We start from the raw sequence: 24,747 nt of genomic DNA on the forward strand, positions 1-24,747 counted from the left end.
CCTGTGTGAAGCCTCCCCCCCCCGTGTACAGCCCTCCCTCCCACCTGTGTGCAGCCCTCTCCCTCATATCTGTATGCATCCCTCACACACACACACACACACACACACACACACACACACAACTATGTGCAGGTCTTCCCCCTACCTGTGTTCAGCCCTTCCCATATACACACCTGTGTACAGACTTTCCCCCTCCACCTATATGAAGCCTTCCCCCATACACACACACACACACACACACCCCTGTGTACAGCCCTCCCCCCACAACTGTGTACAGCCCTTCCCCTTGAGTCTGATTCATTTCCACATGGCTCCAGCCCCAGCTTCTACCTTTCTTCAGTCCCAGAAAGACAACAAAAGCCAAGAGTCTCATGAGGCACGATGACAATTAACTCTCGAGAGGAGAGTCCTCTGGGTGTCTAAAAGCTTACTCTAAGTTGTATTTATTTAATTTATGCTCTACTGATGAATAATTAGGGCAGGAATTAATTTTGAAATGCAAATGTGCAATGGGTCTCCCTGTTTTGTCGTGGGTACCCTCTGTCCTCACTCCTACTTCTGTTAGAGTCTTAATGGATTTAGTTAGGCAAAGGGATGAAATTATTTTTTCTAATGCTTTATTTACTTGATTGAGTCAGACTTTTTGTCAAATATTGACAACAAATGTTTGTTCGAGATCATATGCCACGGAATTTAATAGAAATAAAAACCTGAAGTGCAGAGCCGTCATCTGCTTCCTGTGGTAGAGTGATATCTCCGAATTATGGTTGGTTGCCAGGAAGGTAGGTAGTTTATACTCATGAGCCCGGCTATAAGAACTGTTCATTTATTAATCAGCCTAGAAACTCCTTGATATCTCTGAAAATGTTGCAGAAATAGTCTCTGAGAAAGCTTTCCCACTATAAAAACAAGCAAGACCGCCTTTCCTGCCTTTTGCCTCAAGTGCAGAGGATTGGAAACACAGTTCAGAGACTGGTAAGCATCCCTTCATGGCTGGCTCACCAGCCAGTAACTGACACCTTGTGTAACAAGGTACTCTGTTCTGTACCAGATTTGTAATGTACACATTGATACATGGTCTACAGGGACAGTCAAGCAAGAAAATCTCTGTTGTATTTTAGTCATGACACTCCTCGGGCTCATCCCTGTGCACGTGCAGTATTTCTCTGCTTTCATAGGAAGCAGGCTCCATGAAGACAAGCTCTTCCCCAGCTGAGAAAGAAGAACTGTTGTTGTCTGCTCATAGCAGGGAAGTGATATTTTAGAGAGGAAATGGAAGTCCAAAGGAGAGATGCCTTCTTCAGCACGCATATGATGAAATGGATTAATGGGAAAGGAAGATACCAGAGCAGGGCTCAGGACTGGATCCTGTGTTCCATAAGGGATACACACAAGGATGCTCAGGATAGCGGGTGTGATTTCCAGGAGCTACATGCTACCCAGGCAAGTTGAGAATGCCAAGTACGTCCTGGAATATAGACCATGAAGGGAGAGGTAGCAACTGGGGATGGGGCTGGCAACAAGACCCAAGAAGGAGATGTCTTTCACCTGAAAAGAAGAATTTTCACCTTCTGTGCTCATCTAAGGAAAACAATTGTTTGCTTTGGACAGAGAGCTGAAGCACCCCTTCTTTTCAAAGCACAATGTGTAACCTGGCTTAAGGACACTGCCAAAGCTCCACCCACAAGTCCTAATGGAAGCCTTGGTCACTGTCTTAGCATTGTCAATGTGACATAACCTGGAGTCACTTGAAATGGGTTTAAGCTGAACAGTTAGTTGCCTTTGACACATTGGTCCATGGGCATGGCTGTGAGGAATCTGTCTTCATTGTGAATTGATGTACAAGGATCACACACACTGTGGACCAGCACTGCTCCCTGGGCAAGTAGTTCAGGGCTTTATAAGAAAGTTAACTAAACATGAACCTGTAAGAATTCCAGCAAGCAACATTCATCCTGGGTCTTTCCTCCAGGTTCCAGACTTGAATTCCTGCCCTGACTTCCCCAGGTTGCTTTAGGTTGGTATTTTATCACAATAGCAGGATGAAACTAGGGTAGTACCAGGCACACAAGTCACTTGTATTGATGACTTTGTCCTGTTGTCTAAGTATGTGACAGAAATCAGCATTCAGATCTGGATTGCTTCAGTTTTCCCACAATTCTCCACTGGCTGATAACAGATATAGAGGGAAAAAAGTAAGAATGGTGCCTAGAATGCCAGGCAGCATCCTTCCAGAGGATGGAGAGTCAGAGGCCAGCCTGAACCCACAGTGAAACAAGGAAGGAAAGAAAGTGGGGAAAGAGGAAAAGAGGAGAAAAAGGCTCAGGAAAGGAAAATAACTTTCTCATAAGTACAGCCCCAAAGTCAATCCCCTGCACGGAGAGGAAAAAGGGGTGGGGCTAGAGAGATGGCTCCTCTGGAAAAGCTCTCATTGCACAAGGATGGGCACCTGACTTGGGATCCCCAAACCCACATAAAAGCCAAGAGGAAAATCCCTGGAGAAGCTGGCTAACCAGACTTAAGCACTGTGTGCCTACTTCTTCAGGGTGAGATCCTGCCTCCATACATAAGAGAGACATCAACTGATGAAGCCACCCAGCATCAACCTCAGGTCTACACACACACACTCCCACACACACACACACACACACACACACATGAGATGGTTTAAACTGCACCCACAACTTCCTGTCTCTGTTTTCATCCAGGTAAGGAAATATGTAATTGACTAAGAATTAGTAAATGACAGTAATGGAGGCTGGGTTTTGCAGGGCTTTGTTGGAGTGGAATTATTATTCTCTTTTGTTTCATGGACTTTTCTGTTTTATTAGAGGAAAAAAAAAACTACACAATTAGTTGGAGCACATGTGCAGAATCCAGTCCCTGCCTTCTGCAGGTGGCAGGTTGAGGTCAGCAGTAAGTGGTAACAGGCTACTTCTATCTAATTGTGGATTCCTCTCATGTGAAGACAGACTCAGCCATGGTAACAAGGATTTTTGAACAAGGAGAGGGAGGGTAGGAAAGAGAGAGAGAGAGAGAGAATACACTGGAGTGACTGACCATTGTCTAGTCAACTCAGTTTATGAAGGCTGATTCTCTGTTTCTCCCTGCAGAGGCTGCTCCCAGACATTCCAGGAGCTTCCCTTTCCAATCAAACTGTCACCATAGCACAGAAAGGCACCCTGGCACCTGCAGCCTAAAGGCCCAGGTCCCAGCCTGAGCATAGGGTGAGAAGGTTATACCCAGTATGAGAGAGGCCAAACATCACCTGAGCCACCTCTGATCTCTTCACCAGCTTCTGGGCTGGGTTTGCTGCCCAGGGATTGGAGGAGCTTCACTATACTGGAGTTCATCACCAGTTCCAAGTTCAGATGCTCAAAGAATATGCGTATAGCTTGTTCTTGAGGTACATGGAACTCATGTCCAGCACCATCTCTTAAAAGAAGCCAGCAGAGAAAGGACCCTGATATAGCTGGCTCTTGTGAGACTATGCCGGGGCCTAGCAAACACAGAAGTGGATGCTCACAGTCAGCTATTGGATGGATCACAGGGCCCCCAATGGAGGAGCTAGAGAAAGTACCCAAGGAGCTAAAGGGAACTGCAACCCTGTAGGTGTAACAACAATATGAACTAACCAGTACCCCCCCCCAACCCTGGAGCTCATATTTCTAGCTGCATATGTATCAGAAGATGGCTTAGTCAGCCATCACTGGAAAGAGAGGTCCATTGGTCGTGCAAACTTTATATGCCCCAGTACAGGGGAACGCCATGGCCAAAAAGTGGGAGTGGGTGGGTAGGGGATTGGGGGGAGGGTATGGGGGACTCTTGGGATAGCATTGGAAATGTAAATGAGGAAAATACCTAATAAAAATTAAAAGAAAACAAACAAACAAACAAACAAAAAGAAGCCAGCAGAAGGGTATCAGTCAAGAACGAGATGCCCATCTCCAGGGCCCTTCGTATAGGCCGGGTCTCTCCCAGTCAGTTTTCTTTCTGACCTCCACAATTTTCAATGACAGTGACATTTTTCACATTTGGAGTTCTCCATTGTTTAGATAACTGAAGAAATTCACATGGTGTGACTTTGATCATGTTACCTTGAGCTTGGTATCTACAGAAGCTGGTTTCAAAATCCCCAGAGATGCCAAAACCTGAGGGTGTTCGAGTCCCTCATATAAAATGACAAGAATTTACATAGAACCACACATGTCCTCTAATATATCTTAGCTCAGGTCTAGACTGCTGCTATGCAAACAACTGTTACACTGCATTGCTTAAGGAACAAAAGTATACTTTGCCACCATCATACAGCTATAGCGCAGTCTGTGGCAGATCCTCTACTAGTGTGGAGTCAAGGAGAGAGAAAGTCAATAGTAGAGATAATGTAGGTTTCTTGCATGAGGCTTGCTACATTATGCATAATACATTGCATAACTACTCTGAGATAAACAGTTGTCCTTCCATTTTGCATCGCATGCTACAATTTTCTTGATCCTAGAAGTCTAAAATGGGCCTTTCCCCTGGATGAATCACAGTGGCCATACCACAGTTGACACTGAAGACCCTGGGCCTGTGTGAAGTCAAACAAAACCCTTGCATGGGATTATCTGCGTCAACGTACTTTGAGAAGGGAACAGCCAACTAAAATTGTTTCCAAGGGGAAACAAAATAGCAATAGATGCAAACTATGCCCACGTCACAAAGAACACACAAGGCACACAGTCATCATGAGGCTCAAGAAGAAAATACTGAAACACCCTCTTCAAAGATATGGAAGATGTTTCTTGCTATCTTTATGCAACACCATGCTACACTTCCAGCCAGAGCAATTAAGCAAGAAAATTGCATTTAAGGCATCCAAGTTAAAAACAAGGAATGGAATGTGTTGGTATTTGTAGGTGAGTTTCTTATACAATGAAAGTGACCTAAAATTCCACCACATCTCTATAGAGTATAGCAATAAGCAGCCTTGAAACAGAAATTAAGAAATGAGTTCCATTTGCAATAACATCCAAAGATAAGATATTTGGAAAAACCAAGGCACAGAAATTTCTGCAAATGCCATAAATGAAGGACACTAAAAATAATAATAATAATAATTGGAAGATATTTTGTGCCCGTGGATTGGAATACTTAATGCATCAATAACACCCAGAGAAATCTACAGAGTCAGCGTAATGTCTGTAAAACTCCAAACCCACTCTTGCATTCACACATAATCACAAGGAAGCCCAAATAAACATTTTTTAGGGAAGGAAGAACAAAATTGGTTCCTATTTTCTGATATCAAGACATAGTACCAACTACAAAATGTAAAGCAATGTGCATGCATGAAATCACGAACCAGTGAAATAGGTTTCGTTTCATGGAGTCAGGATTTCATCATTGTACAGTTAAATGGCTTTCCTCAAGGAGAGGCTCATTTGATGGGAAAAGGACTTTCTGTCCATCAAATGGTGGTGAGAGCGCTAAATTTACCTTACACCATGTAAAAAAAAATAAATAACTAAAATGTATACACACATACACGCCCATACCTCTGCACATACACATCTGCATTCACCTGTTGGCACACACCCCTACATACACACAAATATAACTGCATTCACATACACACATACACACCTGAGGTCAGAGGCATACACACATAGAGAAGAAGCTAAAGATGACTTAATCATCATATGATTATAAACGTAAATCAAAACTACAAGAAGACATCACCTCACATCTACTAGGATGGTGATTACCAAAACTAGAAACAGGAAAGGAAGACAGAAGACAGCTCTGTTGACAGGAGCCCTTGTGGAGTGTTGTTGAGATTGTAAAATGGATACTCTACCATGAAAAAAAAAAAAAAACATATATTAGTTCCTCACAAAAACAGAATCTCCATGTGACACAGGGTTACAGGGTTCCACTTCTGGGTATACATCCAGACTTCAAAGTTCAAAGCAGCGTTCATTAGATAGCTGTGCATAACAACCAAGAGGAACCATCATTCTAAATATCCGTCAAAAGATGTACATGCATAGACAATGTGGTTTGGTTCGTTCACACAATGAAATGCTGTGCAGTACTTTGAAATGTGCAAAACCCTCAAGTCAGTGTGCCAAGTGAAATAAACAGTCACCAAAAGACACTGCTGTGTGGTTCCAGTTATTTGAGGGATGTAGATTAGTCAACCCCTTAGGAATACAAAATACAACAGAGCCTACCAAAGGCTTGCAAGGGGGAAAAGGAGAGTGTCAGATATTTGAGTGGAAAACTTCTGTAGGGCTTTCACAGACAGATGTAAGTGCAATTGACACTTGGATTATGTGTGCTTCAAAACGGTTTAGTTTGTGTGCTGTGCGTGTGTGTGTGTGTGTGTGTGTGTTATACATATGTGATAATGCGGGTATAGAGGTCAGAGGACAACTTTGTGGTGTTCTCTGCTTCCACCTGTAGATGGATTCTGGAGATTGACGTCATGTAACCAGCCTTGCATGGAAAATTCCTTTACTCGCTCGCTATGCCATCTTGCCAACTTCAAATTCTCTTCTGTTTAAAGGGAGAAGACCAAAGCAGAGGAGGGTTCCTTTGTGGTAGGAAAAGGGGACCTGAGGATGAAGAAGATTTTGAGGAGAGAGTAATCAGGAAGAAGTGTGTCTGGTCATGAAAAACACAAAGATTAAACTGAGTCTCATGAGAACATGCCCTGGCTTGGGAGGTAGACCAGTGGGAGAATACTTTCTTAACACATGAAGGTGCTAGCTTCAGTCTCTAGCACCAGGAGTATCAGGGATCCAAGCCTATTTTGGAGAGAAACTGCTGGAGATGACCTCAGCACATCCTGAGCATGTCTTGGCCAGTAGTCTAGCTTTCAGCAAAATCAAGTAAAACCTGAGCTGTGGCTTCCCTGCATCTTGTTACCCACTTGGAAAGAAAGCAAACCAGTGTGCCTGGCCAGAGCCCACACCAGAGCAAACCAAAGAGAGGTCTTGTCCAATCCACCGCAGATCTTGAATCTCTCATCCATCCAGCGGGCTGCTCCTCTTTGCTGGGCACTGATGGAGGGGCCTCATCTATGGGACTTGGTACAAGCTTATCCCCAGGCACCCTCCAAGTGTGCTTTGCTCCTCATGTGTTTCTGAAGTGCACACACATCCCAGCAAGTGCAGCTTGGTTCCCTTGCTTTTCTGTTAAGAATTAGTAAACTGCTTGGGATGTGGTCCTTTTTTTCACGGCCATAAGAAAATAGTTTGTGGATTTGTGGAAGAGAAGGCCAACCCTAAAATAGCCGAGGAAGCCATGGAGTCCATTCAGCACTTGGTGAGCCACGTCTAAATACACACACACACACACACACACACACACACACACACACACACACACCAGAAAATACAACATACATAAGGACAAACACAAGAGAGAGGAAAAAGTAAAGAGCACAGAGCACGGAAGAAAAGGAGGTAGAAAAACCTCCCAGGTCATTTTCAGCAATAGCATGTTCCCTGAGCTTCACAGGAGCCCTGAAGACAGCTGAACAGCAGAGGATTGTATGGAAGGACCCCTGGCCCATGAGGAAGGACAAAGAGTTCATATCCACTTCGAGTCTACTAATGACCAAAGGACCCACACATGGTATGGGGGATCATAAGAGCATAAAACCATGCAATAAGTGTTTAGGGAGCTGCGGTATGGCTGTAGCCTCAGCTGGTGTTCGGTGCTCTAAGAGCCTTAAACTTTCATGCACAAACACCTATAGACACACAAACAAGCACACATGTACTCATGCATACACACACATGAGTCTGTGACACTGAGCACAACATTAAACCTATTGCTGTAACTATAATATCTTCAGCTAATAAAAATAAGCGAGGTTTTATTATTTAATTAATGAAAATGTCACTACGTCATTTTCATCACAACCTCTCCTCCCTGTAACCTCCTCCAGCTCTCTGTCAAATCCAGGGTCCATTTCAGTTGTTATTATTACACATACGTAAGTAAATATGTAAATGCAAGCTGCTGAGCTTGTTTAGTGTTGCCCTGTGTGTACGTTTTAAGGGTCGCCTGCTTGGTATTGGATAACCATTTAGTGTTCTCATCCCTGGAGATTAATAATTCTTTCTTTCTCGGCAGTCATTAATCACCCATAGGTCTTCATCTAGGTTTGGAGCCTCGTGAGGTTTTCTTCATCCACATTAGCAGGCCAACTGGTGCTGTCACTGTTTAAGTCTTGTTTGCGTAGCCACACTGTTGGGGTTTCATGCTGTAGCTTCTAGAAAGCACAATCTGGAGCAAACGTTCTAAAGATGTGCCACTCTCATCAAGATGCCAACTAGGATTTATCTGTACCTTAAAAATACAGGAAATCTTGCCATTTTCTTTCAAAATGTGTAAGTTTATGTGGCATGTATGTGTGTATGTATGTCTGTTTGCATGTGTGTGCCTACATGTGTGTGCATGTGGAGTTCTAGAGTTGAGGTAAGATATCTTCCTAAAATCCTCCCTACCTCATTTTTCTAGATCAAGATCTCTCACAGAATCCAGAGCCTGCCAATTCTGCCTAATCTTTCTATCTAGCTTCCAGAGGGGACAGGAGGTTCCCCATCTCTGTCTCCCAAGTGCCAGAATTACAGGTAGCCTCCACACCTGCCCTCCTATGGTTTCCCAGAATCCAAATGCCAATCCTCATACTTGAGTGGCAAGGTTTTTTATCCACTAAGCCAGATCAAATTGTCCCTAAGTAGAAGCAGAAGACAAGTATAATAGCAAGTCTGGTAAAGAACAAGAGGGGGTCCACAGCTGACATCAGTGTGGACATATCCAACATATTAGAAGGTGTTTCCCGAGATCCATTCTCTGCATATGCCTCCGTTTAAGTGATGAGACTTATTGATGGGCATTGAGACAGTGTCCGAAATTCCAATGCAGCAAGGAACAACTTTAATACAGATTCTAGAAGTCAGGTGTCCATGATGTAGATGTGGGGTCAGAAAGCATGTGCATTTCAGAATATGATCTGAATATGATCTCTTCTTAACCACTGAACTCATCATCTGAAAGAGGCCTTTCCTCTACATCAAGGATCCAGCATCAATTGTTTAATTTCCATGACTGTCACATGGATAATCTGTAAGGTTTGCACCCACCACAATATGTTTGTAGACAATGACCTTCACTGTGTTGTCCACAGTTTATGATCTAAGTTGAACTGTTTAGATGCAAATTCATTTGTAAGAATTAGTTTTACTGTTGAAGACGTTAACTCCCCAGGTTTTGTTCAATCCTTTTTTGCATTGCATATAGAATTTTTCCCCGTGAAAGTTTTACATTTGAGGGTATTTTATTGAATGTTAGTGTCTTAAGGTAGGGTTTCTCTTGCTTCAGTGAAACACCATGAGCAAAAATCAAACTAGGAAGAAGAGGGTTCATTTGGCTTACACCTCCACATTGCTGTTCACCACCCAAGGAAGTCAGGACAGGAACTCAAGGAGAAACCTGGAGGCAGGGGCTGATGCAGAGGCCATGAAGGAATGCTGCTTACTGGGTTGCTCCCCATGGCTTGCTAAGTATGCTTCTTATAGAACCCAGAACCACCAGCCCAGGAATGGCACCACCCACAATAGCTTGTGCCCTCTCCCATTGATTACTAATTAAGAAAATACCTTATAGCTGGATCTCATGGAGATATTTTTCTCAGTTGAGTCTCCATCCTCTCAGCTGATTCTAGCTTGTATCAAGTTAACATAAAACCAGACAGTACAGTTAGCCACAATTACATTTTTGCTTTATGTTTCTGTTTTCTGTCAAGCTCACAGAATCTATTCCAAGATTTTCTATGTAATGTTTATTGCTGGTGTGTTCCCAGCTTCCTTTGCACATCCTTACGTTCTTCTGGAACTTACTTTAGAGTAAGAAGCTGATCCAGGCTTTTCTTCTGTATAGCTGGTGTCAAAGTTCCACCGAGAACTTTTTTCAAGTTCCTGGCTGCATTTCTGTCCCTTCCTGTCTTCCTGGCCACCTCTGTGCCCTGTCTGTTGCTACACCAGACCACTTATGTCTGTGACTATAGCTCCAGGACAGGCTGTGCGATGCCACAAGGCAAGTGTTCCCCAGTGACTCGAGCTTTTCCAAAGTTTGTGTAATCTTTCCTTTATATTTATGAGTCCAGATGAGCCTTTAAATCAGATCATAATTTTAAAAGTCAAATTGACTGAGAGTAGACTTTCTATGTGCAGTGTCGTCAGTAACATTCCCCATAAGTGGTTTTGAAGACAGGAATTAACAAATACTTTCTGTCTAAGACCAGACAGTGAATATTTTGGTATTTGCAAGCTGTATATTTTCTCTGTGTTACAACTATGGAAGTCTGCCAGCAGCACGCATTAATTGCCTTACTGAGTGTAAAATAATGATCATGTTCAAGAAAACCTTAAGAAAACAACTAGAAAAACAGTGGAATATTACTTTTCCATAAAAAGAAGTGGAGTACTGAAACATGTTTGAAAATATTACATGAAGTATGAAGCTCAGATATGAAAAGTCACGTAAAATATGTGAATTAAAATATTTGAAATATCCAGAAGAGATCAATCCAGTGGATGTAAGGCAGAATGATGCTGGCCAAGAGGTAGAAGGGGGAAGTGACTATTTTACAAATAAAGTCCTTTGGCTTGGTGGTGGTGATACACGCTTTTAGTCCCAGAGGGCAGAAGCCAGAGGATCTTTGTGAGTTCAAGGCCTCTGGTTTAATCTCAGCATAAGAAAAATTAAACTAGTAAGCAATCAATTGCCAGGGTGAATCGGTTAGGAAAGGATAGGCTGAGTAACAAACACCCTCAAGCCTTGAGGGATTAACACGCAAGTTAGTTCTTGTTTATCTAACAGTACAACTCAAGTTGAAGGAACAGTTCCTCACACAAATCTTCCTATTGGGGAACTGACTCCAACATCCTCTTTGACTAGCCTATTTCAAATTTTAAGGTGCATTTTGTTTAAAAGGCAGAAAAACATTCAGAAGGTCTGCATGGCACCAAGGATTGTGCTTATCTGGCAAGAAGAATCCAGTACTGACAGCTCTGGTCTGAGGACTCAGGGACTCTGAGGTCTGATGACTCTTCAGGGACCATTTGGAAGGATATTATTGCCAGGTACGTAAGAACGCAAGGAGGAGATGCAGCTGCTGTTCTTTGAAGCACAGCCTTCTGATGGTAACATTTTCCTTCTGTATTCCCTCTGCCCATCTTCATGGACTCATCTAACAGCAAGAAGTGCTAAGCAGCTGGCCAGCGTTGCTCCATCATGGGAAGGAAGAACTGATTGGGGTCCACAATCAGAGTTCTTACATATTTTAAATGCACTTGCCTTTCAGCATCCAAGAGGGTTGATTTAAAAACCAACACAACTCCCCCTATAGATATAAAACCCAAACATATTCAAACACCTTACATGAGATAGCATAGCATAGGACCTTCATACATCCACCTGAATACATGAGTCATGTCTAAATGACTTAGGATGCTCAGTACAAGTAAGCCCTGTGCAAATGATGGATGTGACATTTTACCTAAGGGAAGATGCTATGGAGAAGTCTGTTCCCTAGGGGACAGTGATATTGAAAAGTCTACATGTGTTTTACACTGACACAGTTTTTTTCCCCTCAAATAGTTTTAATACCTGGCTGGTTATAGAGCCCATGAATATAGGAGGCTGACCACATATTAAGAGGTGAGACAACTGGGTTAGTTGTATGTCCTATCAAAATATGACCTTTTCAGAGTTACAAGATCCTAAGGAAGTATAAATTAGACATTTTTTTCTACATAGAAAAACTATCAAAATAAAAATTTCATGGTCAAGACACATATTATACTCAGTGAAGGGCTTTAGAAGATTTTGGTACTTTGACTTATTTATAAAGAAAATTTGTTTTTTTAGTAAGGCAAGGCAAGGGGATTCATAAGTGAGGACTTTTAAGGCACCGATTCAAGGAAATACTCAAAGATGAAAAAATGGCTATTGAGTACCAGGGAAGAAACTGAAGAGGAACTGATACAAGATTTCCATGGGTGGGATCCAGAGGATGCCAGCCAAACACTCTAATGCTCCATGCAGAGGATACCAGTCAAACACTCTAGTGCTCCCTGGGTGGGTAAGAATGTTCCTTCAACAACAAAGAGGATTGTTATTCAAACAAGAAGAGACTATGATCAGCAAAGGTGTCTAGATGGCACAATGGGAGCAATGATGGCTTCATCCAGAGACAGTGCTTTCAAAAGTATATATCCACATGCAACCATGTACAGAATTCTGCCTCACTTCATACATAACTGACACAGGAGCCCATTCTCCATTCTTGCTTTTGACCCCAAGCAATGAGAGCAAAAATAGGCAAGTGAAACCACATTGTACAAAAATCCTGTACAGCATAGAAAATGCCTCACACACCAAAGGGACAGTATGTAGACTGGTTGAAAAAAAGACCTTCAAGGCATATATTTAGTCAGAAATTATTACCAAGAACATGAAAACTACAACTCAATAACAACAAGAGCTACGGGTGTAGCTCAAACAGTAGAGTGTTGCCTGGAATGTGGAGTGTTGAAATAATGTGACACCTCCATGAAACAGGATGATGACTACTCAAAAGATTCAAAAATGAACAATTGTGAGCCCTGCCTCTCATTTCTAGGTTCACATGCAAAAGCTAGAACTGTGATCTTAAAGAGATAGTTCATTCCCATGGTCAATGAACACTATTTTCAAGAGCCCTGGAATAGAAGCCACCAATGTCAATTAGAAGATAAATGAACAAGAAACTTGGTACAAACTTGTGATAGAACTTTGTACAGACTTTAGCTGGAAGAAGATCTTAGTGCCCGGTGCAATGTGAATTAGCTTGAGGATACTAAGCTATGTAAAAAACAAACAAACAAACCAAAGACACTGAGACAAATGCACAGAAAATAAATGGCTCAAATCACACTGAAAATTGTAAAAGTCAAAGTCAAAGGGGTGAGCCAGTGACTAGGAGAAAATAAGGTAGAGAGCGGGACAGTGGAATTATTTTGTTGCCAGTGAAACTTATACACCCTGGCAGGTCCTTTCACCCACCACTCTCCTCTCTATCCTCGGGCTGCCTGTTGCCAGGACTTGAGATAGGAAAGAGTTAGCAGAATGCATCTTTGTGCTAGTGTGTTTGAGCAATTGTCTTTTAAGATATCAGGAGAGAGAAAAAAAATGCTCTATATTTCCAAGGTTCCAAACACCACCTTGTCTGGTAAATAAATCTTTCTTATCCCATTCTGTATCTGGAGTTTGGGATCCTTGCCAGCGTCAGTGGCTTATTCTTCAGCCATGGTTCCCTCACAATGAATAAACTGTTACTCTGTGGATGGCCCAGGGCACTAAGAACAGTTCTTCTGGATCAGTGTCAGCAGGAGAGGAAGAGAGAGACAAGGAGTCTTCGTTAAAGCCACTCACCAGGGTGAACTCTTGGGAAGACTTCTGTGGAGTCTAGATAGCGGCCACAAAAAAGGGGGGAGAGAGCATCATTTCTTCAGTGAAAGATAGGCTTGGATTGTTCAAAACCTACTTCAATAAGGGTTCTTTACACTTCACCCTCCCTTCTAACTCATCACCTCCAGAGACAAGAGAGGAAAATGACTAATAGAACAAAGGGGATGTGGACCTATTTAGACCAATTTTCGTTGTCACTAGCAAAACTAAAGTGGAAATATCTGGTTTCTTTGGAAACTCAGTTATTCATACGATGTTTTGTTGGGGCAGACAGGTGAAGGGATGTTTTGCTGAAGCAGACACAGATGAAGGGATGTTTTGCTGAAGCAGACACAGATGAAGGGATGTTTTGCTGAAACAGCCATGTGAAAGAATTTTGAAGCAGTCACACTAAAGAATGGTTTGCTCAAGCACACACAGGAGAGAGGATGTTCTGCTGAAGCAGACACATGAAAGGATGCATGATGTTTACAAAGAACATAAATATGACCCTACAGACAATGGAAGGGGGCTTTTGCCTTGCTCTGCCTCACAGTCTTCAGCTGATGATGCTCTGGTATTGGTTCACCTCACATGATGCTGTTCATCTTTGCTTGTGGTGACTTCTTCGAGAATAACTCAACAAAGAACTTCACATGATATTCCTGAAGCTTCTTGCTGCTTCCATGGACTTGTGCCAATTGGTGGAGCCTTGCTGTTACTTCTGGATCAAACTGCCATTGCTGACTTGTGAGTGGTGACTGCTGAGTGGACTAGACTGCAGCTGCTGATTTTTGTTGGCGTTTTATTAGAAAATTGAATAGCTGGCAACGAAGATTGGAATTTCCCCAAAGAACCATTTCTAAACAGGTCCACACCCACAGTTTCCTATTGAACTTTCTTTTCTACTACCTCTGGTGGGTCGTGGGCTAGAATGGAGGTTGAAGCATTTAGGAACCCTTACTAAAGTAAGTTTTGAAAGTCTAAGACAACACAAAACAACCATGAAACTCTGCTAATCGGAATGAGTCAGCTAAAACAACAAGGAGCAGACAGAATACCACCAGTTCTTTGGTACATTTCTGTCTATGAAGTCACGACAAGCAATGATCAGCAAAGAAGGCGAACCCATGCCAGAGCATCACCCACTGTCTGCTGGGTTATAGTCATATACTTTCCAAACATCACGTGTCCTCTCAAGCATCTGCTCCAGTCAAAGCATCACATGCCCCTTCATCAGACAGTTTCCATAAAACACTACGTGTCTTTTCTCAGCAAAACATCCTCTTATAAGACAGCTTCCAGAAGAGCATCGCACGGCACAACTGAGTCTCCAACAAAACCATAAATTCCCACTGCAGAAAGAGAGAGGGGGGCTTTGCTGTTCATCTTCAAAACTCCAATAGAGCTGGGCCCATGGCCTCCATCCTTCTTCATGTTCTGCCGCTGTAACAAAATGTCTGAGGCTGTGTGATGTACAAGAAAGTTTCATCCAGCTGTGGCAAAGATGTCAAATCATGCACTGGAAGAAAAAAAGAGAAATAAAAGGGCTAGGCTAGTCAACAAATGGTGCTGGCAAATTTTCAAGGATGTGGAGAAAGTGGGTCCCTTTCTCACCACTGGTGGGAGGGGAGGGAAAACTGATATAGCCACTATAAAAATTAGAATGAAAGTTTCTCATAAAATTAAAAATAGAAGTAACTTGTAACACAGCTCTACTGCTTCTGGGCATACACCCAAAGGACTCTATGCTCTATCACAAAGATACCTGCACAGCCAAGTTCATTGCTACTCAATTCATAACAACGAAGAACTAGATACCTATCCACAGATGAATCAATAATATGATGCGTGGGTGCAATAGAAACTTATTCACCTATAAGAAAAATGAATGGATAGACTCTGAAAGTATTATATTAAGAGAGATGACTCAGTCTTGGAAACGAAGAAAATTACATGATCTCTCTCATATGCTGAGCCTAGCTTACAATATTTATATTTATAATGTGGGTGTGAGTTTAGGTATAGACTATGAAACGAGAAAGAAAAGACACCACTAGAGGGAAAGTGAGATGTCTATCAAGGAGTTAGAGGGGGCAAAATGACATGTTACAGGTAGAGAAGAGACTGGAACAGAGGGTGTGGACGGTGAATAAGGGAAGAGAATCAAAGGAGTTTTGTAATGGCAGTTCAAAATGATAATAATGATAATAATAATTAATAATAATAATTTGCATGCTAATTAAATTAATAAAAAATAAGTGTCTCCAGCTCACAGTTTGGGAGTGCAGGAGTCCAGGAGTCCAGGCATCACTGTGCTGGTCCCAGTGAGAGTGCTCTCTGCTGGTCATCTCTTGGAGGAGAGTAGAGAGTAGAAGCCTATTCACAGAGAAGGAAGCACAAAGACTTGCAAAGTGCAAGTGGCCCCTCCCCACCTCCAGGAACAAATCTGAGACCACAGAGCAGTGGTTCTCAACTCTTCCTAATGCTGAGACTCTTTAACACAGTTCCTCATGCTGTGGAGACCCCGACCATATAATTACATTTTTGTCTCTTCATAACTGTAATTTTGCTACTGTTGTGAATTGTAAATATCTGATCTCCAGGGTATCTGATGGTGACCTCTGTGAAAGGGCCACGCAACCCTGGGGTGTCACGACCCCCGGATAGAGAACCACTGCCATAGAGAAACGCTGGTTACTAGGTTGCTCTTTATAGCTTGCACGGTCTGCTTTCTCACACTGCATAGGAGCACCTGCTCAAGGTCGGAATTGCCCGCAATGGGCCGCACCCTCCCAAAGTAATCATTAGTCATTAAAATACACCACCAGCCTTCTCCCAGTCTGACCTGGTGAGGGGGGGTTCTCCACTGAGGTTTCCCTTTCTCAAATCTTTCTAGTTTGTGTCAAGCTGTGATAAAAACCAGCCAGCACAGTCCTTTGTTAGGCCACACCCTGAAGGGCTCCGCCACCTCCCAACCATAATGAGAAGATATTTGTAAACTGAGTCAAAGCCACAACCGCATTCCCAAGCCAGCTCTGCTGCACAGCAGATTCACTCGAAAGGCTTTTTGAAAATTTGAACGCCAGGAGCCTATAGATATTTTGACGACGTCATTGGTATGTTCAGTTCATGCTGTTACTGTACCAAAACACCAGAGGTGACCCACCTTAAGAAAGAAACTTTGGGGAGGGGGTCTCATGTGCCAAGGCATCACAGGGCAGGCAGAGTAACAGAGAGATGTTCAATGTGTGGCTGAGCGTAAAGAAAGCTAGCGAGAGATTGTGATTCCAAAATTCCCTTTCGGGACATAGTTCCAAAGATCAAAAGACCACTCGCAAGGTCCAGCTGTCTCTCAGTAGTATTACACTGGGTATCAATTACAACGCATGAGCCTCAAGGGGAGGCTTAGTCAAACCTCGGCAATCAATGTAAAGTTAACGCGAATGCTAACGCTAACATGCAGCCAAGGTAGGAAGCCACGGCGAGAGACTTCTTCCATAGGATACGGAGTCTGTTGGAAAGCATCCAGAGTCTAACCCTGTCTGCACACAGGGGTCCTAAAGTACATCCAGTCGGCACTGTGAAAGCTGCCCCGTGCCCAGACAGCTTCCCAGGCTGCCCCCAGAGCTTCCACGACAAGCACCCTGAACTAAACACTGTACCCCCAAACATGACTGAAATCAGAATTGTTTGGAGCCCTTTAAAGAGAAGAAAGTGAAAGAGAGAAGGAGGAGGGTTTGGGGGAATAGATTCAGGACTGCTGACTCAGCAAAAGGGGGTTGGGGGCTCCACACTGTGAGGCCGTGGCGCCAAACACCAGCTCTGTGTGGGGCTCTGGGAGCTGACAGGGGCCCATGTTATTCTTATTAGTAAGGACTAGAGAGCCCCACATTAAAAATATTTAGCCCAGAAAACAAGCGCCTCTGAGAGAGAGGAGAAGAGGAGGGGAGAGAACAAGGACTCTGTTCATACAGCAAGAACGAATATTAGAAAAGATGCTTAAGGCACAGCTTCTGGACTCCAAAGTACAGCAAGGTCAAACCTCAAGGTCAAACTGCACAAAGCGTTTCCCAAAGAACCACCCTCCTGAGATGGGCTGGGAGGATATTTATTTTCTTTAAAAAAAAAAAAAATTATTCGTTCTTTGAGATTTTGCATTTGATAATATTCACCCACAAAACATTTCATAATATTCATCTGCTCCCCTAACTCTTTGCTGACCCCCCCTTCCCTTCCCTACCTACCCAATTTTCTGTCTTATTTGATTGTTTATTTTTAATCCTTCAAGATCAATTTGTACTACCCAAATATTCTCGGATGTGTGGTCTTCCGCTGGCGAGTGGTTGATTTGCCCTGGGTATACTGTTAAATTGAAATGCCTCTCCCTCTCGCGGTGGCTGGCATTCTTAGCTGCAGAGCTGGGAACATTTGTCTGGCTGTTATCCACTCCCTAAGTCCATGCTGGGTAAGGGTCCTTCAATGAGATCTCCCCCGCCCCAGGCTTCCAGGTCTGGAACTACAGCCACATGGTAACTCAAACTGGCATTTGCCCCGAATATTTGGGCAAATTGAAATGGACATCAATAAAAAAAAAAAAATTCTTAGAGTGAAGAGTAGGCACAAAAGGGCTCAGATTGGGCTACTGGGAGAAGATAGGAGCCAGCACCTGGGGCCAGAGGCAGCAGGACAAATTCCCTCCTTGTGACTCCCTAAGTCTCTGATTTAATATCCCTGATGACACAGAACATCCTGACATGGCACAAGAGCCAGATGCTTCCAGAAGCTCCTCAGCTCTGTCTCCTCACAGGAAAAGATAGAGCTGACTGGCTACTGCTTTCCTCTCTGAGAATAGCTTTGACTCCTTCAAGCCCAGCCCAGCTCTGCTCTCTCTCATAGCTGGCTCCAACCAGCTGAGAGAGTCTGGCTGGGCTCCAACCCCAAGCAAGCAAAACAGACCAACCTAGATTCCCACTTTTTTCCACAGTCCGATGCCTTCCCACCTTCTTGCAAGCCTGGCCCCATAGTCTGAGATCTGTGGCCCTGCCCAGACAAAGGAATTAAGGGTGTGCTTGGTGTTAGGCTCCAGGGGGGTTCAGTCACATTGAATTCAGATGATAGTTTCGTATAGGAGTATCAGCAAGAACTCCACAGACAGGGTGTGGGGTGCTGTCTGCCTCAACGTCTTAATTACTGTTGGTGTGTGTGTGTGTGTGTGTGTGTGTGTGAGAGAGAGAGAGAGAGAGAGAGAGAGAGAGAGAGAGAGCATCCTCTAGTATTTTGTCATGATAACAAACAATGGACTCTCCACCTTATCAGTCCNGTGTGTGTGTGTGTGTGTGTGTGTGTGAGAGAGAGAGAGAGAGAGAGAGAGAGAGAGAGAGAGAGAGCATCCTCACTAGTGTACATGCATACAGTTTAACTGCCCATCTTCAATGTGTGTCTTCGTATGATTTTACACCCCCAAATCTTCACCAGAAGTGGGAGGATTGAAAACTTAGGGTAGCCTGGGCTATCTGGGACTCCAAACAGCCTAGGAAGGTGATTTGGATACCACTCTTCCTATGAGAAAGTGAACCCCTAAAGACAGAAACCCCGAGTGATGAGGTTTGCCCCCTGGTTAGATCACTGACTTGAAGCAGTATGCTTTCCGTGGCTTTTGCGTAAATGACAGAATAAAGAATGGAGACAGGCCACCTGGAGGAGCCCACCCACCAAAGAACTCCTGTCAGTCTAAGCCAGTCCACAAAGATTGTCAAGGAAGCTGACAGCCCCTACCCTTCCACTTTCGCTCATTTTAAGATTTCCACTCTGGTCTGCTTTAAAATTCAAACTCAGATCAACTTGAAAGAGTCCCTCCCTTAAACCAGCACTTCTTATCACAAACCAGAGACATTAAAACAATTCTCTGTCTACGTATCTGCTACACCTCAGGTAACATCAGAGTACAGTTTCCTGAGCGTGGGCTGGCAGATCTGGGCCAGGAGTGTATGATAGGCCAGTTATTTCCTTTTTCTTCTCATCTCAGGAATAAATAATGAGTTTGAGAGAGCCAGTGGGAAGCGTGAAAGGCAAATGTGAGGATTTTCTGGGGGGGCTTTAAGAATCTTGCCCTGATTGTTTTCTTGTTTTTCCAATCATTTTCATTTGAATTCCACCACTCTCAGGTTTGTGATTGGAAGAATTGCATTCTATTAGAGCTGCCCTCTGCTTCCCTTTCCCTCCCCCTCCCCCTCCCCCTCCCCACCACACCCCTCCCCATCTCCCTTCACTCCTCTTCCTCTCCCCTTCTCTCCCCTCCCCCTTCACTCCCTTCCCCAGTCTGCCCTCTCTTTTCTCCCTGCCCTTCCTCTCCCCTCCCCCAAGAAAAAAAATCACAATGAAAAATGGGCTGACAAGTTAACAAATTTTTAGACTGTTCCCAGTCGAGAGAGGGGATAGCCAAAGGCAGAAATATTTTGTTTCTAGTTAAATTCTCATAAAAAGGACCTTGCAAAATTCCTGACATGAAAACAAAGCATCTCTCCATTCTTTTTTTTTTCCCCAAACCTTTCCTCAAATGTCAAAATTTGGGAATGACACCTCATTCCACTCGTACCAGCTGCAGTGACTTAAGTGGAAGGGTCTCTCAGCTCCATGAACTAGTGTTTCCGCTAAAGCTTTGTTAGCTGATCTAACGGCAATGACTTTCCAATAGACATGCCCTGAATCATTGATCACTGTGTCCTCTTCTTGTTTGCATTGGAACACTGTTCAATTTACACCAATTAAAGAATGCTTGGCTTGGATATTGAAGAATAATTAAGGCATGCAAATTCCCCAAAGGCTTCTAAAAATGACATCTGACTGGAATGTTGATCAGGGCATGAAAGCAGCATTAGTATTTAAATAGTCTGACTGATACACAAAATCATTACAACATCTCTCCAGGAAGAGTGACATTGGGTCAATGTAGGTACTTGCCTGGCCGCCCTAAACAAATTTGACAAGTCTAATTTTAAGTAATTGCTCAGAGTTTAGTGGCAGGCTCTGTCCCCATAAGGGCAGCTGTCTGGACCACATCTTGTAATTGAGCTGTGTCTTTAAACTATATGCATCAGCCCAGTGTGCCTGTGCACTATCAGGGAAGGTCAAGGGCTAGTGACATAGTGTGTCCTCTTCAAATTTCACAGGAGGACTTCACAGTCCCTGCTACACAACCTTGCTCTGTCTCATCCACTCTAGGAAAAATTGAGCTGTGTAGGCAGATGGGGCTCTAGAGTTCCCAGAGAAACCACCACACAGTATAACTCTGGATCATCTGCAGCTCTGGGGCCTGGGTAGACATGCAGGGTCTTCAACCCCACCTGGTCCTCCTATATTAGGAGGCTAAGACCCTGCAGGAGTGATGAGCAAGCACTTGCCACATCTCTGAAACCTTTCCACATATAGCAGCCACTAAAGTAAATCCACAGATCTTTCTTCTCTGTGGTGAAATTGGGGACCCAGCATAGTAGGTCATTTGCCCAACTGAGGGTGCAAAGCTCAAATGGGAGTGAACACTGAGATTAATGGCTCATTTTCTTTTATTTTCTTCAAGTTGATGCATCTTTCATCTATGCTGTGTGTGTGTGTGTGTGTGTGTGTGTGTGTGTGTGTGTGTGTGTGGTATATGTTGCATGCATATGAGTGTGCCAGCATGTGTGCCCATGTACACATATATGGCGACCACCGAAGATGTCTGGTATTGCCTGTGTGGCTCCCCACCTTCTTGCCTTCAGTCAGGGTCTATCTCTGAGTCACACAGTGAGTTTTTAATTGGTTTTTGTTTTATAAGGGATTTGAACTCTGGACTCACACTCACAAGCTTGTGTTCCTTTTCACGGAGCCGTCGTCTCCCTAACTGCTGCAACTTAAAAAATGTTAATCTTAGATTCACACTTTAGTGAAAATGAGTCACCATTCAGCTGAATTTTGAGACCTCGCTGTTCCCCTGGTTGTCATTTTGCCCACTGTTCATCCCTGGGAAACACATAGGGCTCAGGGTCTGTGCCAATCGTAGCTGCTTCTTGTCTTCAGGATATCAGAGCTGAGTAGCCTAAGCCCAGTGAAATGGACCAACCACTGGACCATCTATAAAGGAAATTGGATGACTAATGGGAAAGGCTTCAGATGCCCCTCTTTAGTCCATGGCTACCATTGTCTGGAGTCTCTGTATGATCTGATGGACAAAAACCTGCAACCCCTGTGCATGGGGTACAAAGGAGACATCAGATCCACTGATAATTGGCATGGTTTAACAAAGTTATCATGGGATCCTTGGAGACCTCCGGATAGTCCCTGCCAACTGTATTAAAAGTAAGTGACCCAGAAGGTGGGTGTCAGAAGGTAATTTTTGGATAAAATCAGATAAGAGGAGGTTTCCAATGAGATGGGAGGATGCAAACACGATCTGAGATACTAACAAAATGGCAGGTTTGAGGTTTAAGTTTTCTTCTTAATCTTTTTCCTTTGGAAATAATTGTATCATTTTTGCAGTCCATTCCAGCCTGCCAACCCTTGAGCTACAGGTAGTCTGAATTTGTCTAACTATGAGTGAGTAGATCAAGCCAAAGATGAAAAATAAGGACAATTTCCCATGAGATCTGTGTCAGGATGCCCCTTCCCCAGAGATGCAAAAGCTGCGTAGCTGGGTACCTGGAGTCCACTTAAGTGGAAGAAGCCACCACCCAACACTCCCTTTTCCACCCTGGTTACCCCTCAAATGGCCCCCTTCCTTTCTTCCTCTCTCTCTCTCTCTCTCTCTCTCTCTCTCTCTCTCTCTCTCTCTCTCTCTCTCTCGGCAGCCATGCAGAGCACTAGGCCTTTCTCAGACACTTCATCCCCGCTCTGGGCACGATGAGGAGTGAAATGTGCCTCTGAATAGAGAAGAGAAGACAGGGTGGATTAATGGCAGAGGCAGAAGAGTAATACAGTGCTCGCAGAACAAAACGAGGGTGACCCGGACGAAACAAAGCGCCACAATAGATCATTTCTGAGAAGTCACCCGGCAGCTTTGAAACCACAGGCTGTGTGCTCCGGGGCAGTGAGTGTCACATCCATGGCTTTCAGGAGGCATGAATGGACGGGAACAGTAACTCTTTTTCATGCCTCTTTCAGAGGGCTTGTCGGTGGGGAAGGATTTACCATTCAATTCCCATACTTTTATGTGGGAAATTAGGAATTTGCCCCTTTAAAAGAAATTGCCTTTTAAACTCTTCATAAATTGTGGCGGTTTTATAGATTTACCCAAACTTCTTCTTCCTTCATGTCTTTCCACTTATATATCATTTTTTAAATACTCATAAATACAGAGAGAGAGAGAGAGAGAGAGAGAGAGAGAGAGAGAGAACTCTCTTCTCTTTGCTCAAAAATCTTCTATTCAAGGCATGCCCCGAAATAAAGACATTTCAACTTTCTGTCCCATGCCCAGTTGGATTTTTTTCCCTATGGCTGTGTTATTTCACCATTTTTCATGAAACACTCAAACTCTTTTGCAAATAAAAGAGACCTAGGAAGGAGCCACTGAGGGAACTACATAGGTGGCAAGTGCTAGGCAGAGCTGGTGAGATGAAAACCGACCAGGACATTCACTCACCCTCAGCAATGACGTAGAGTTCTGTGTGCTTCCCTCGCCAACCCCGGCACAGAGATTGTCCGGTAAAAACACTCAAGCTTTACTAGGAGTGGGCTGTATGCCTTATTCCCAGCCACCTTGGTCCAACACTGGGCCTCCCTACCTGGCTGTTTGCTTCCCAGAAGCCCACAGTGTTTAGCCATATTAATCTCATTAACCTTCCCTATCAGTTTCAACAGCAGTGAAGACTTGAGAACGTGGAGTTCCTGGCAGAGAAGTTGAGCCTTGGCTCCCTGCCAGTACATTTGAACATTTGATCTGGCTCCCCAGGCCCCTTCCAGAGCCTTTTTTTTTCCATAGGAAGAAAGCACAAACAAGAAAGCCTTGCCATACGAAATGCAGCCATGTGTGACTCCAAGCTTGGCCCCCCTACTTTCTCTTGCCAGAATGTTCCCAGTCCCTGGTCCTTAGAGCAGAGGGAGCAGGCAGCTGAGATGATGATGCCTGCCTTTCTCTGGGGTCGGTCAACCATGCAGCACCTTGGGCACAGTCCCCCAAGCAGAGCAGCCTTTAGGCAAGAGATGGAAAGAGGAAAGGGTTGGGGGAGGGGAGCAGAAGGCCTTCCTCATCAGCAGGTCTATAAGGCCAGACGAGGTGATGGGGGCTTCTAAATACTTCCTCCTGTGCAAATGCTGACAGTAGACCTCTGTTCTTTTAGGTTTCCTAGATTAGAAAAACAAAAACAAAGAAGTCGCTAAATCAGTGGTTCTCAACCTGTGGGTCCTGACCCCTTCACAGGGGTCACCTAACACCATCAAAGACACCAAGATTTGCATTAACATTCATAACCATAGCAAGATCACAGTTATAAAGTAGCAACAAAAATAATTTTATGATGAGGGGGTCACTAAAACATGAGGAACTGTATCAAAAGTTTGCAACATTAAGAAGGTTGAGAACCACTGCTCTAAATAGACTTGACTGGAATGAATTCAAATCCTGACATCACTTCTCTGGTTTTTAATAAAAAAAAATCAATTTTCTATTTCAGAGGGCATTAACAAGCTGAGAATGAAGGGCCCAGGACTGACTGCATCACACTATGAACCTGGAGATGGAACTAGCTCCTTCCCTGTTGATAATCGTGTCAAAAGAGATATACTATTGCTTCTTGATTTTCATTTAATTTTATTTATATAGTGTGCATGTGTCTGGGCAAGTGTATGAGCACATGGGTATGAAGGTGCCCACAGGAGACATAGAGTGCATTAGATCCCTCTGAGCTGTGGTCATACGTGTTTGTAACCTTCTTAACATGGGTGCAGGGATCTAAGCTCTGGTCCTCATGAAAGAGCAGCTAGTCCTCTTAACTTCTGAGCCATCTTTCCAGCCCAAATATTGGCCTTATAAGAAGTAATATTTGCCTTAAAATTAATACTTTGGGGTTCAAGTTCCATAGTAAAGTTCTTGACTACGTACGTGACTGAGACCCTGGGTTCCATCCGTAGCTTTGAAAGAAAAATTCAATTAATATTTGAAGAAAATGGAAGCCCTTAAATATAGGTTTCAGTTGCCTGTAAAAATAGGTAGCTTTAATGATCTGGGAAGGTTTGATTTGTAATTTAAAGTATTTGTTTTGATTATGTTTAATTTAAATATATGTT

The sequence above is a fragment of the Mus caroli genome, chromosome 1, assembly GCF_900094665.2.
Source record: "Mus caroli chromosome 1, CAROLI_EIJ_v1.1, whole genome shotgun sequence".
NCBI classification, from domain to species: domain Eukaryota; kingdom Metazoa; phylum Chordata; class Mammalia; order Rodentia; family Muridae; genus Mus; species Mus caroli.